Here is a 14,310-nt window from a genome sequence, read left to right on the forward strand (position 1 = left end):
ATCAACCACAAGAAGGCTTATCATCAAAGGAGAGGCCCCTCAAATTCCTATCGAAAGGATAAGGGTAAGGAAAGGAAAAATGAGGGGATTGGATGCTATGAGTGCAAAAAGCCGGGACACATCAGAGCTGAGTGTCCCTTACTAAAGAAGGGCAGCAAGTACAAGAAGAAGAAAGCCCTTGTCATCACCCTATCGGACTCCGACACATCATCTTCATCATCGGATGAAGAACAAGAAGAGAAGGCCAATTTCTGCTTCATGGCCAATGAAAATGAGGTAACTTCCGACACGCATCTTGATTTTTCTTTTGATGAACTTTATGATGCATTTAATGAATTAATGATAGAATATAAGGCAATAAATCTTAAGAATAAAGAACTAAAAATAGCTTATCAATCATACCTACATAAATACGATAAATTAGTTAAGGATAAGGATTTAATCACCAAAGAAAATATAGAACTTAAGACAAGCAACCAACTTTTAACTCAAAAGACTAATACCTTAACTAAAGATAATGAAAAACTAACTAAGAAATTTTCAGAACTTAAAAAACATAAACAAATCTTAAATAAGGATCTCACAAAAGAACTTAATGATCTAAAAGCAGAAAATCAAACACTAACTAAAGAACTTAACAAATACAAACCCTTAGTTGAAAAATTTACATATAGCTCTGAAAAGTTAAATATGATACTCAATAGTCAACGAGCAGTATTTAATAAAGCGGGTTTAGGGTATAAACCAAGAAATAAACAAAAACTTCTTAGTAACTTCTTTGTTAAAGCTGGAAAAACTAAAACTAAGAAAATAACCTGCTTTTGTTGTGGGACTATAGGACATAAGGCAAATGTATGTGACTATAGGAAAAGTAAAACAAAAAGGAAAATTAAAAGGGTATGGGTTCCAAAAGGAACCAACTTGACTAACCATGAAGGACCCAAGAAAACTTGGGTACCTAAGATTATATGATCTACTTGTGTAGGAGTGTCTTGTAGCCAAGGTCAACAAAAACTGCTGGTACTTGGACAGTGGCTGCTCAAGACACATGACGGGTGACAAGGATCAATTTTTCACCCTTGAAGCTAAGAAGGGAGGTGCTGTGACTTTTGGAGACAACAACCAAGGTCACATCATTGGTATTGGTAAAGTTCAAATCACCCCTTCTACTTATATTGATAATGTTAGATATGTTGATGGTCTTAAGTATAACTTATTAAGCATTAGTCAATTATGTGATAAAGGGTATGATGTTATGTTTAAACCATCACTATGTATTATAACAAACCCTAATGATAATAGTTTAGTTTTTAAAGAAATTAGACGAGGAAATGTGTATGTTGTAGACCTTGAAGATCTTGCAAAACATAACCAATGTCTAGTTGTTAATGAAACTAAGGATAATGATGCTAGTTGGTTGTGGCACCGTAAGTTAGGTCATGCAAGCATGGACACAATAACTAAACTAGTTAAAAGAGATTCCGTGATAGGTTTGCCAAAATTAAAATTTGAAAAGAACAAAATATGTGAAGCATGTCAATTTGGCAAACAATCTAGGAACTCATTTAAATCCATAAAATGTGTCTCTACCTCTAGGCCTCTAGAATTATTACACATGGACCTATTCGGACCAACTAGAACAACAAGCCTAGGTGGAAATAAATATGGTCTAGTTATTGTAGATGATTATTCTAGGTACACATGGGTCATGTTCCTAGTACATAAGGATCAAGCATTTTCTGTTTTTAATAAATTCCATAAAGAAGTAACCAATGCTAGAGATACCTCAGTAATAGCTATTAGAAGTGACCATGGTACCGAATTCGAAAATCAGTCATTTGAGGAATTTTGTAGTAAAAAGGGGATAACCCATAATTTTTCTGCACCTAGGACACCACAACAAAATGGAGTTGTGGAGAGGAAAAATAGAACTCTAGAGGAAATGGCTAGAACTATGTTATGTGAAAGTAACCTCCCTAAGTACTTTTGGGGAGAAGCCATTAATACTTCTTGTCATATATTAAATAGAGTTCTATTGAGACCCATCATAAAGAAAACACCTTATGAACTTTGGAAAAACAGAAAACCAAAAGTTAATTACTTTCATGTTTTTGGATGTAGGTGTTTTGTTCATAATAATGGGAAAGATAATCTAGGTAAATTTGACTCTAAATCTGATGAGGGAATTTTCTTAGGCTACTCTACAACTAGCAAAGCCTATAGAGTCTTTAACAAAAGAACCTTAGTTATAGAAGAATCTATACATGTTGTATTTGATGATTCTAGTGACATCTCCTCTAGTAAGAAAGATAATTTTGATGATGATGTTGAAATTCTTGAAGAAAAGATAGATGAGATGGCATTACAAGATGATAATCAAAAGTTGAGTGAAGGAGCATCATCAAGCCAAGAGGCTATTGTGGATCATGGGCTAACTAAAGCTTGGAGGTATGCTCACGGGCATCCTAAGGAACTAATTCTAGATGATCCATCTCAACCGGTTAGGACTAGAGCATCCCTTAGGAATTTGAATAACCATCTAGCTTTTGTCTCACACTTTGAGCCCAAACATATAGAAGAAGCCGAAAATGATGTAAATTGGATAAATGCAATGCAAGAAGAACTAAACCAATTTACTAGAAACAAAGTGTGGAATCTAGTTGAGAGACCTTCTGAATATCCAATTATAGATACTAAATGGATTTATAAAAATAAACTTGATGAAAATGGAACTGTTATAAGGAATAAGGCTAGACTAGTAGCAAAGGGTTATAATCAAGAAGAAGGTATAGATTTTGATGAAACCTTTGCTCCTGTAGCTAGACTTGAGGCTATTAGACTATTATTAGCATATGCATGCTCTAAGGACTTCAAACTATTTCAAATGGATGTAAAAAGTGCATTTTTAAATGGGTATATTAATGAGGAGGTATATGTAGAACAACCTCCTGGTTTTGAAAATCATCAATACCCTAATCATGTTTATAAATTGAACAAAGCACTTTATGGTTTGAAACAAGCACCTAGAGCATGGTATGAGAGACTTAGCAAATTCCTATTAGAACATGAGTTCTCTAGGGGTAATGTAGATACAACTCTATTTCTGAAAAAGAAAAACCAAGATATGCTGTTAGTACAGATTTATGTTGATGATATTATTTTCGGTGCTACTAACAATCGTCTCTGCGAAGAATTTGCTAACTTGATGCAGAGTGAATTTGAGATGAGCATGATGGGAGAGCTGACTTACTTCCTTGGACTCCAAATCAAACAATCTGAAGGAGGCATCTTCATCAATCAAGCCAAATATATCAAGGAGATGCTCAAGAAGTTTGATATGGAGGGAAACAAATCAATCAGCACCCCCATGAGTTCATCATGCAAATTAGACCAAGATGAATCAGGTAAATCTGTAGATCAGAAACTGTATCGAGGTATGATAGGATCCTTATTGTATCTTACTGCAAGTAGACCTGATATTATGTTTAGTGTTTGCATGTGTGCTAGATATCAGGCTAATCCTAAAGAATCACATCTAGTTGCAGTTAAGAGAATTTTTAAATATTTAATAGGAACTAAGAATATAGGGCTATGGTACTCTAAAGAATCTAGCCTAAACTTAATAGGATACACAGATTCAGACTTCGCTGGATGTAAGCTTGATAGAAAAAGTACCAGCGGGTCGTGTCAATTTCTAGGAGAAAACCTTATCTCATGGTTTAGCAAGAAACAAAACTCGGTTGCATTATCTACTGCTGAAGCTGAATATGTTGCAGCCGGAAGTTGTTGTGCTCAAATCTTGTGGATTAAACAACAACTAGAAGATTATGGCATTAAACAAGATAAAATTCTCATTAATTGTAATAATACAAGTGCCATTAATCTAACTAAAAATCCAATTCAGCATTCAAGAACTAAACACATTGAGATAAGACATCACTTCATAAGAGATCATGTATTGAATGGTGATGTGACACTCCAATTTGTTTGTACTGATGATCAATTAGCAGATATTTTTACAAAACCCCTAAGTGAAGAGAGGTTTAGTGTGCTTAGGAGGGGATTAGGAGTGATTGATCCATCCTAGTGGTAGTTTCCACTAGATTCATTGATTTTGATGATTAGTTTGTGGTTAAAATAGAGTTTCTCTTCAATGATCATCAAATCAGATCTTAATTTAGTGATTTTCCCTCGTTTGGCACAAACGAAGCATGATTTTTAGGTGCGTGCCAAAGTTAGAGACGACTCGAGTAAGTTTCAGAGTCGGCTCCTAAGGGAGAGTCGACTCGCGCATTTGCGGGAGTCGACTCGCATAGATGGCAGCAAGGGGGAGTCGACTCACATATAGTCGGGAGTCGACTCGAGGTCTACAGGCGCATAAGGAGAGTCGACTCGCGCATATTCTGGAGTCGACTCGAGGTCGAGTCGACTCGCGACTCAGTGGAGTCGACTCGCAGTCGGGATCCGACTTTTTAACCCTAGATTTGTCGTTTCGAAAATACTTCTTTCTCAAGCCGCCACTGTTCACAAGCCCTAGAGCCGACTCCTAGGTCGTCCCCAAGGTTTTTTCCGTCGACCCTTCACTGTCCCCTAGGGTTTTCCTCCCTTTCTAGGTCGTCCCCAAGACTTTCCCGTCGGTTCTTCACCGTTCATTAGGTTTTCCTCCCATTTTAGGTCATTATGCCGCGTAAGACCGTAGTCCGGAAGAGGTCCCGACCCGAGGCCGGTCCCGAGCGGCGCTCCAAGGCGCGGCACGATCCCGCGAGGCCACCACCTCCGGCTCGTTCCCCGCCTAGGGCGGTTCCCGTGAGGCCATTGGCCGGGAAGGCCGTCACCACCGGGAGATATGTCGACTTCGACTATCTCTCCTGGGAAGGGTTCACCATAGGTGATAGGCTTAGGGTCCAGGGCTTAGAGTTTTTCCTTACATTAGACCTCCCCACTTATCCTGGCCTTGTTAGAGAGTTTTACGGTACCGTCCATCGGAGAGATGGGGGTATCGAGGGCACGGTAGCCGGTGTCCCTCTGTTCGTTACGGAGGATCTCATTGCCCACATCCTCCACCTTCCACAAGTAGGGGTGGCTCCCACACACCCTGAGGACAGGGTTGAGGCCCTTACGGCCGTTCTAGGGCATCCACCCCAGTCACCTCTAGACGAGGTATCCGCTAGCTCACTACCGATTGAGGTGCGGATCCTCTTGAGTATATTGTCTAGGTCCATCTTTCCTAAGACAGGAAGATTTGATTTTTTAAATGAGAGAGACCTAGCTCTGATGTTTTATATTCTTCAGGACACTCCAATCAACTTCCCCAAACTCATCTATAGGTATCTGTGTGAGCCCCTAGATAGACCTAGGCTCACCCTCCCATACGGCATGATATTCACTCTTCTGTTTAGGGAGTACGAGATTCCCATTCCTGAGGGGGAACCCTTTCGCGCATTGCGATGGACTGATCGCACGCGTGCAGGGACCCTACACAGGATGGGGTTTCGGAAGAGAGAGGGGATCTGGGTTAGGAAGTCTTCCCTCACCACACAGACCACCAGACCTTCCCCCAGTCCTGAGCCAGACTCTGACTTTCCAGACTTACCAGATCTTCCATCCACTCCTGCTCCTACCACCTCCGCTGGACCTTCCTCCTCGGCTCCACCATCCATGGAGGTCCGCATTGATTCTGAGCAGCTCCGGGAGCTGCGGCAGGAGATAGTCCGAGATCTGAGGGATGAGTTGCTTCGGGAGCTCCGAGGTTCGGTGCCTACTCCCTCTCCTGCGCCCACATCTTCCGCATTGGTCCCTTCCCTGACAGCCGTGACAGACATGACGGCTGAGGTGCGGCAAGAGATATACAACATGAGGACCTTGATACAGGCCCAATTCCACAGCATGAGTGAGGTCACGAGCACCACTCGACGGATGCGGGATGACATCGGCCGTGACATGTCCACCACCACCGCAGGGGCCGAGCGCTTGTCGAATGTGCTCATCGACAAGCTGGACGGACTGCAGAAGTCAGTACTCGAGCTGGATACGACACAGAGCAGGGCCATCCAGGCCATCATTCGCCAGCTAGAGAACGTGACCAATGCGGTCCAATCACTCGTGGAGCGCATGCCTCGAGGAGATACATCCTCGAGAGGAGGAGCCACATCCTCGAGAGGAGGAGTCACATCCTCGAGAGGAGGAGATACATCCTCGAGAGGAGGACCTACATCCTCGAGGAGACCGTAGCTACTTTTTGTATTTTGCTTTGACATGTATTGCTTTACGTTACTTATTGTATTCTGAAATGTACTTACATACAAATTAATACAATGAGTAGCCGCATTTTTCTTCAATAATGTGCCTTTTGATCTATGTTTGATTGTGTGTTCTGTTTACCTCCTTTTTGATATGATGACAAAAAGAGGAGAAATATGTATAAAATATGTAAAAGGGGGAGAAATATGTATAAAATATGTAAAAGGAAAAATATGTATAAAATATGTAAAAGGAATCAATGGAAATCAATAAAAAGATAAACTCTTAAAACACACAAATTTGTTCTAAGTGGATTCGGTACCTCGAGGCTCATTATCTCTCTTTTGGGGCTCCTAATGGAGTAATCTCCAGAATCTATTCAAGGGATATTCGGAGATTAGCTGAATCTTACTCAAGAACAAATTGACAGATTTTTCCTCTAAAAACCAAAATTTCAGTTCAAAAACTTCAAAGCATTAAAAGGAAATTCAAAGAATCAAAACAAAGTAGAATGCATATGTTGAGGGGGAGAATCTGAAATTTTAAGAAAGCTAAATCATTAATTATATATAAGCCAAACAATTGAATGCATGATATGAAGGCTTATATAATTCCAAATGAAAGGGGGAGCTTTAACTCCGAAATTTATTGTTTCACTCCTTTCAAGCTTGGATAAATTGAATTACCAGACATTTGAATTCATTTATGGATTTTATTTGATTGTTTATTGTGCAATTCACTTTACATATACTCAATGTTTTGTCATCATCAAAAAGGGGGAGATTGTGGAGTGATTGATTAAAACCCTATTTGATTTTGATGAGCTCAAAGCATTTGAGTATATTTTTTGTTTACTAATGAATTCAATTAAGTGTTTCAGTGAAAATCTTGTCTAAGTGTCTCAAGACTTGGTTCATAAGTCAGCTTGAACCAAAGTCTGAGACTCGAGTCGACTCCAGAGTATCACGAGTCGACTCCAAGCGTATCAAGTTCACTGGCACGAGCTCGAGTCGACTCCGGATCAGTACGAGTCGACTCCGACTGAGAACAGACAGACGAACAGAAAGCTTCAACTCAGAACCTGTCAACGAGTCGACTCCCGAAGTATGCGAGTCGACTCCGATGTTCACCGAGTCGACTCCAGGGTAGTAAGAGTCGACTCCAAGAGGAATACAAAGAAAAAGTCAGAGAGCAGTTTTCGGGTCTGAGATTCGAGTCGACTCCAGTGGAACGCGAGTCGACTCCGATGGTTGGCAGGTCGACTCCAAAGACAGCAAGAGTCGACTCTCAGCAGTACACAAAGAAAAAGTCAGAGGGCAGATTCTGGACTCTGAGATTCGAGTCGACTCCCGCATTACGCGAGTCGACTCCGAGACTCCGCGACCACAAAGAAGACAGAAGACCAAGTTACTGCCTCTGAGATTCGAGTCGACTCCCAGACAGCTAGAGTCGACTCCAAGGCAGCTTCACATCAAAAGGGCAGAAGACCAAGTTTCGGAAACTGAGAGCCGAGTCGACTCCAAGACTGGACGAGCCAAAAGACAGAAGATAGGGAGTTCGGGCTCTGAGCGCCAAGTCGACTCCCAGGACAGTCGAGTCGACTCGAGTGGACCAAATTCAAAAATACGTCCACGGACTTCCTGGGATGAGCCGACTCCGAGAAAGCCAAGTCAGCTCCAGAAGTTGGCGAGTCGACTCTGGGTCAAGACGAGTCGACTCCCAGTCGCGAAGGCAACTTTAATTCAAATCTGGAACAGTTGCAGAGTCGACTCCGGAAAAGTATGAGTCGACTCCCGCTACAGACGAGTCGACTCCTGATCGCGCGAGTCGACTCCAACCCACCAACGGACACATTGTCAGACTGTACAGAGTGTGCAGAACGGGCAGAAAAAGCTCTCTAACGGCTAGTTTCCGTGGGGGTTGGTTTAAATAGCCACAGAGGACTGTAGCAAGGCAGAGAACAACCATTCCACTCCAAGTGTTCAAGCATTCAACTCTGCAACTTGTTCTTCAACGAGAAAAAGGGAAGATCTGCATTTACTGCATCCACCTACATCTTCCCAGCAATTAAAGAAGCTCCTCCTGCATTCAAGTCGACTACACATTCAAGAGGAGACTGAAGTTTAAGAAGCCATTCCTCTTCTCCAACTTAAAAGCGTTTGAGGGCTTCTAAACTCCTTTTAGATTATATTGTCTTTCATCTGCTTTTGAGAAGCTTGTTTTTCTGTTTGTCTATTTTATTTACAACTTGTATTTGCTTGATTCAATCGGGGGATTGAATCAAGGGTATAGAGGTTAGTTGGTGAGCCTAGTTACTAAAACCAACGTGTGTAAGGGTTTGATTGTGATCCCGGAAAAACAATCGGGGTGGTTCTAGTCGGTGAGCCTGGAAAAACCGACCGAGTTCGTTGTGAGCTCGTAAAACAACAAGTTTGGTTGTGAGCTTGGAAAACAACCGGCTGTAATCCAAGGGGGTTATAGTGAATTCCCAAGTGAGACTTGGGGAGTGGACGTAGGAGCAAGGGTTAGCTCCGAGCCACTATAAAACTTGGTGTTTGTGTTTGATTGTCTCTCTTCTTCTTCCTCTCTTATCACTCACAGCACATAGCATTTAATTAAACAACTTGCAATAGTTTTAATTAGTCATCCACAACGTTTTAAATATCTAAATTATTTTAAAACCCAATTCACCCCTCCTCTTGGGTTGTCTATCTAGGCAATATTATTTGACTATCAAAGTCCTATACATTAGCTCTATTTTTGCTTTTAGAAATAAATTATGTATGATTTAGATGGGTCCCCACTCTATCAATTAATTCGTTAGATGGGCGTTGAGGTGATTCTGATTAAATGTATAAGCAAAAATTAAACTTTTAATAATAATATATTGATAGGTTATTAAATAATTTTTCCTATATATATTTATTACTGAATGCTTGATGTACATTTGTTTAGACTATCATATATTTTGTACTTAAATCCAAGACCAAAATGGTGGAAAGATCTCTAAATGTTTAGTACCATGCAAGAAAATAAATCTATTCCATTCTTGCAAAATCAATAATTAATTAAGTGGATTTGTAATGCAAAATTCATCACAACATTAAGCGAAAGCTACTTAGAAAAATAAAATAAGATAGAAAGACAAAATAAATGATGCAGTGCATCCAGTAGGTACTATAATTTTGCGGTATCAAATTTTAACTAGTTTCCAAGTAAAATAATTGTACCATTTTTTTAGCCATTAGTCCTATTTCGATTATAATTTTGTACCAATAATTATGAAACACCTGAATTAGGGTTAGGGGTCATGTTCTCCATATACATGCATCTAATATTTTGTATAAGGTAGTCGTTTGCATATATTAATAAAAAATTCTCGGAGAGAATATTTTATACCAGATGAACGCTTCTTCAACGTATCTTAGTCCCACTTATGTATTGATCTTCAAAATTTAATTATAGCAACCAAATCATCTTTTATCTTTCTCACTGTCAAAAAAAAAGAAATGAATGTAAAGTTTCGTACATGTAAGTCATGTAGATAAAATTTCTTAATAATAAGATTGGTAGTTTGAGCGCCTACCAGCAACTGCTATCAAAATTTTCTCTAAAAGTATGCAGTATAAAGGAAATTTTCAGATAGTAGAATTGCTCTATATCCCACTTGAAACATCTGCTATCAGAGAACGTCTTGCATTCGACTTCAATCCACAAGATTTCTCACCAACTGCTCTAAATCAAATGTTGTTTAATTTATATGGAAAATGGCTAGCTTATGATATGAATTTTTTTTATGGCTTATCCAACTTGTTTTCCTAAAAAATTACTAAGGGATCACCTGGAAGCATTCAAATGAATCAGTTATGCCAACACAATTGAGTTCAATAACGCTTGACAAAGTTTGTAACCTGAACAATGAGGTGAAAGAGGTTCCTACAATTTTTATTCTCATTCTAGGATCCTCATTCTAAATATATGATACAGGTGCCCAACAAGTCACAGGATCAGACACAATATTCATAAAAGCAACAACCTCCAAATACACCTTGATCATTTACTTTAACATACATAGCATGGGTACTGATGATTGTAAAACAAGTCTCTCCTACATTGCTAGAAGTTTAACCCTTATTTAACATGACATATTATTGCATTATGATATAATGTAATATAATATTATATTTATAGTATAATACAAAAATAGGAAATAAGAATACATTTTCTTGCACGGAAAGGAGTCTGATCCACCGCTAGGGTTCTTTGTTAGGGCCTCAGCAAATTTTTAGGTTTATAAAGAGACAAAATATATAATTATTATATTTTATTATGGGTATTTTGATAAAAAAATAGCTTTCCGACAAAGCTCAAAACAACTTTCCAACGAAACTCCAAAATGAAGCTTCTTTCAAAAAGCTATTTTATCCTTTTTGGAAAAACTAAAACAGCTTTCTGAGATTTTTACTAAATACCATTTTTCCTCCAAAAGTGTTTTTGGAGGGGCAGATAGTACCTTTTGACCCTCCAAAAACTCCCCCAAATGGGGCCTAAATAATCAGCACATTCTGAAGATTCAGAGGCTGCAAAGTTGCCATAATTCTCAATAATGTCACCACTAAGTCCTTCCTACATTGCTAGAAGTCTAACCCTCAATAAGTTTAGGCAAATGTATCTCCGGCAGCGGAGCTTTCCTCTTGCTTGTCCGCTAACACCATCTCTTCATGGTTTTAGAAACATCATCTGAGATCTTCCCATCCTTTTCACTGTCACATCCTTCTCACCTTTCAGAAGGTCGGCCCCTACAAAACTTTCATGGCGATTATAGCCTTTCATGGAGGTTCCAAGGTCTACTTAATTTAGTGAAAGTATTTAATTGGGTTTCATAATCAATAACTATGAACATGGTCCACGTCATGTTCTAGAAATTCTGGTTCTTATCAACCATAGTCATCAAGGAAAGCATTCCTTTTCGATTCAGTCTCTAACTCTAAACTTCGTCTGCATGCTTGTGGACAAATCACTTTTCAAACAACTACCAGAGTCACAAAATCTTTTGTTTGTATTGGTATCAGCACCCTCTGGATATAATATTTATGAAAAGTTTGGCCACCTTCATGTAAACTGATAAATTTCAAGGTATAGATAGATATAATATTTTTATATCAAATAATACCATAAACATTTTTTTAATTAATTTTGTATATAATAAATTTTGCAATTATTATTTAAGTATAATTCAGAATTTAAGTTTACTATGTTGGTATCTCAGAAAATGTTAGTTTCCGCCAAATTTTCTCCCTTATCATATTAGTTAAGGTAAACCGGGATCTCGATTCATTGACATCTTAGTTATTTATTAAGGTAATTGATATCTTGGGTTTTAAAAATCTTGTATATAAATAGATTGCCATGAGAGAGATTAAAGATAAGTCATTTCCCATACTAAAATTTAGGTGCTTTTTTTTTTAAAAAAATAGGCAACTGTTTTGAGTTTTGCTTGGAAAAGAACAATTAATATGTTGAACACCATCTTTGTTAGGAGGTTTTTGTAACTCTAGTTCTTTCTTGTTTCATCTAATTCTTCATATGTTTCAAGCCAATTCCCAAGTTTCCTGTCCCCTGGTTTCAAAGTGTTAGAAAATACCAAACTAGCAACTCGATCAGCTGGTTTTGGAGAAACAACTTGCTCAATCTAAGGTTGTAAAGGATTGAAACCAGAATAAAATAAAATAAAATAAAGGATGGAATTGCCTCTCAGGCACGACACCCTCGCCGTCTTTTGAATTGAAGAGTTGTTCATGGTTAATACCATCATATTAGGGAGGTGGGGACAAAGTTGAATTGGTTGTGCAAAAAAAAAAAAAAAAAAAAACTTTAATATTTCCTTTTATTTGTTTTTAAAAGAATTGGTTTTGTTGCCAAGGAGACGTAAAAAGAAGGATTATTTGTTTTATTTATTTATTGTTGGTAAACGAATGATGTTTTAGGTGATATAGCTATACTTATATATCACAGAAGCATTGCTAATAAGTGCATGCCATGACAATGTTATATAACCTTTTGATGATAGTTATAATGGATAAAGAATCACCCTATCATACTTTGGACATCTGCAACAGTATAAATTAATTGCTGATATAATTTTAAAAATTAGCTTTTATATTTTTTTCAAGGGGCTATTATTAAGATATACCCATCCAATTGTAACAATTGTTATTTGACTATCGAAATTCTATAGGTTAGCTATATTTTTGCCTAAGTGGATTAAGCCCCAAAACTCAACTAGCTTTGGATCGTGTATCCCTTTCTCTCTCTACGCTAGCCCACATTCTGACTAGATCTGGACCTTTTTCCTAATGGTCGACCCGAACCACTTAGATCGAGCCCAAGACCAGGATCAGACCAAATCCAAACATGAGCTGAGATTCTCTTCCCTCTCGTTCTCTCTCTAGACATGTTCAGAGATCCTAGTATAATCTTATTGTTACTTGGATCCAAGTTGACCCAGTTTGGAGATCCTAAACTGTCCCTGTACTCGGGCGGTAGACTGGCCAGTACTTCAATCCCAACTAAATTTGACCACTTTCGATCTTCACCTCTGACCCGTTGAATCCTCTTTACTCAGACCGAACTAATTTGGGGGCATAAGACATAGTATTTGATTTTGACTTTTGAAATTATGTTAAAATTAATAATATTTTAATGGTAATAAACAAGTATATCTGACATGTTTGCGTGAAGTGGGATTTAAAACAAAAAGAGTTAAGTAACATAATACTTGAAAGTATGTTTTCAAAATTATTTAGTAAAATAATTATTAGTTGATTAAAATTTGATATATGTTTTTTGTACTTAGTTAATTGGGTCAGACATGTTAATAATCGATCATTTTATATTTATATTATATATTATGAAATCTAGAAAATGTAACTGGGTAAATTAAGAAAAATCTATTTTGTGTATATTTATATATTCTGAGCATGGCTATAATCTGTTCTGGCCCTGCCAATGAGGATTATTCGTTGATTCTGTCGATTTGTATCTGTGAGAAACTGGTTTCGACACCACACCACAGTGATTAGAATAATGGATTTGGACACTGTTGCCACAGGTGGTTAATAATAATGGATTTTGACACTGTTGCCACTGGTGGTTAATAATAGTGGATTTGATACTTTGTGCAATCCATGCCATTGAATTACGTGGCCATAGCCTATTGATGTTGGGATTCTAGTATTAAAGTTTTTGTGAAAATGATAATAAGTTTCGAAAAAAATATGTTTTTTGTGATTAATTTCTCAGTCATTATTTTGTATTTTAATTAAATATCTGGCATATTTGACCCCACATTTGAGGTATTATGTTGCTTACTGGGCTAGTGTAACTCATCATTCTATTTTCTCTATTTTTCAGATTCAGATACGTTATGACATGGGACTTAAGGAGTGTGCTAGATTTCTCAAGATTTCTTTTAGTTATTGGCATTTTAGTTAGATATACTAGATTATTTGATTATGTCAGTACATGTTATTTTTGGAACTTTATAAGATCTATTTGAATAAATTAATATTTAAATAAATTTTAAGGATTTGTAATTGCTTTGATATATTTCGTTGCCTTACATGCTTGCACGGTCTGCCATACAGGCAGGCTTGCAGCGTGACAAAAAGGATGTTCAAAACCTCTAGTAGACAAGCCTATTAATCTAGTGGGACTATTTTTATAAGCTAATGGCTACAATAATGCATGCACATGCATATCAATCAGACTATGATACACCGTTTACATTGCAAAATCCATGTTGGAATTCAAAACTAAAAACTTGATGTCAGAATTTAATGCAGTATCTAAAGTACCTACTTACAAAAACATTATATATTTTAGAGATTTCTTATTTATGCATCGAGTAGTTGCAATATTAATATACCATATCATGCCACCATTCTTAGGAGGACTTTATTTTTTATAAACTTAGGAGGATTTGATTGGTAGAGAAGAGGCGTGCCTTCACCACATATATTTTTTTTTAACATAAACATTTAAATCACATCTAGCAGTTCACATTTTAAT

The sequence above is a fragment of the Phoenix dactylifera genome, chromosome 8 (genome assembly GCF_009389715.1).
Source record: "Phoenix dactylifera cultivar Barhee BC4 chromosome 8, palm_55x_up_171113_PBpolish2nd_filt_p, whole genome shotgun sequence".
In the NCBI taxonomy this organism is placed as follows: Eukaryota; Viridiplantae; Streptophyta; class Magnoliopsida; order Arecales; family Arecaceae; genus Phoenix; species Phoenix dactylifera.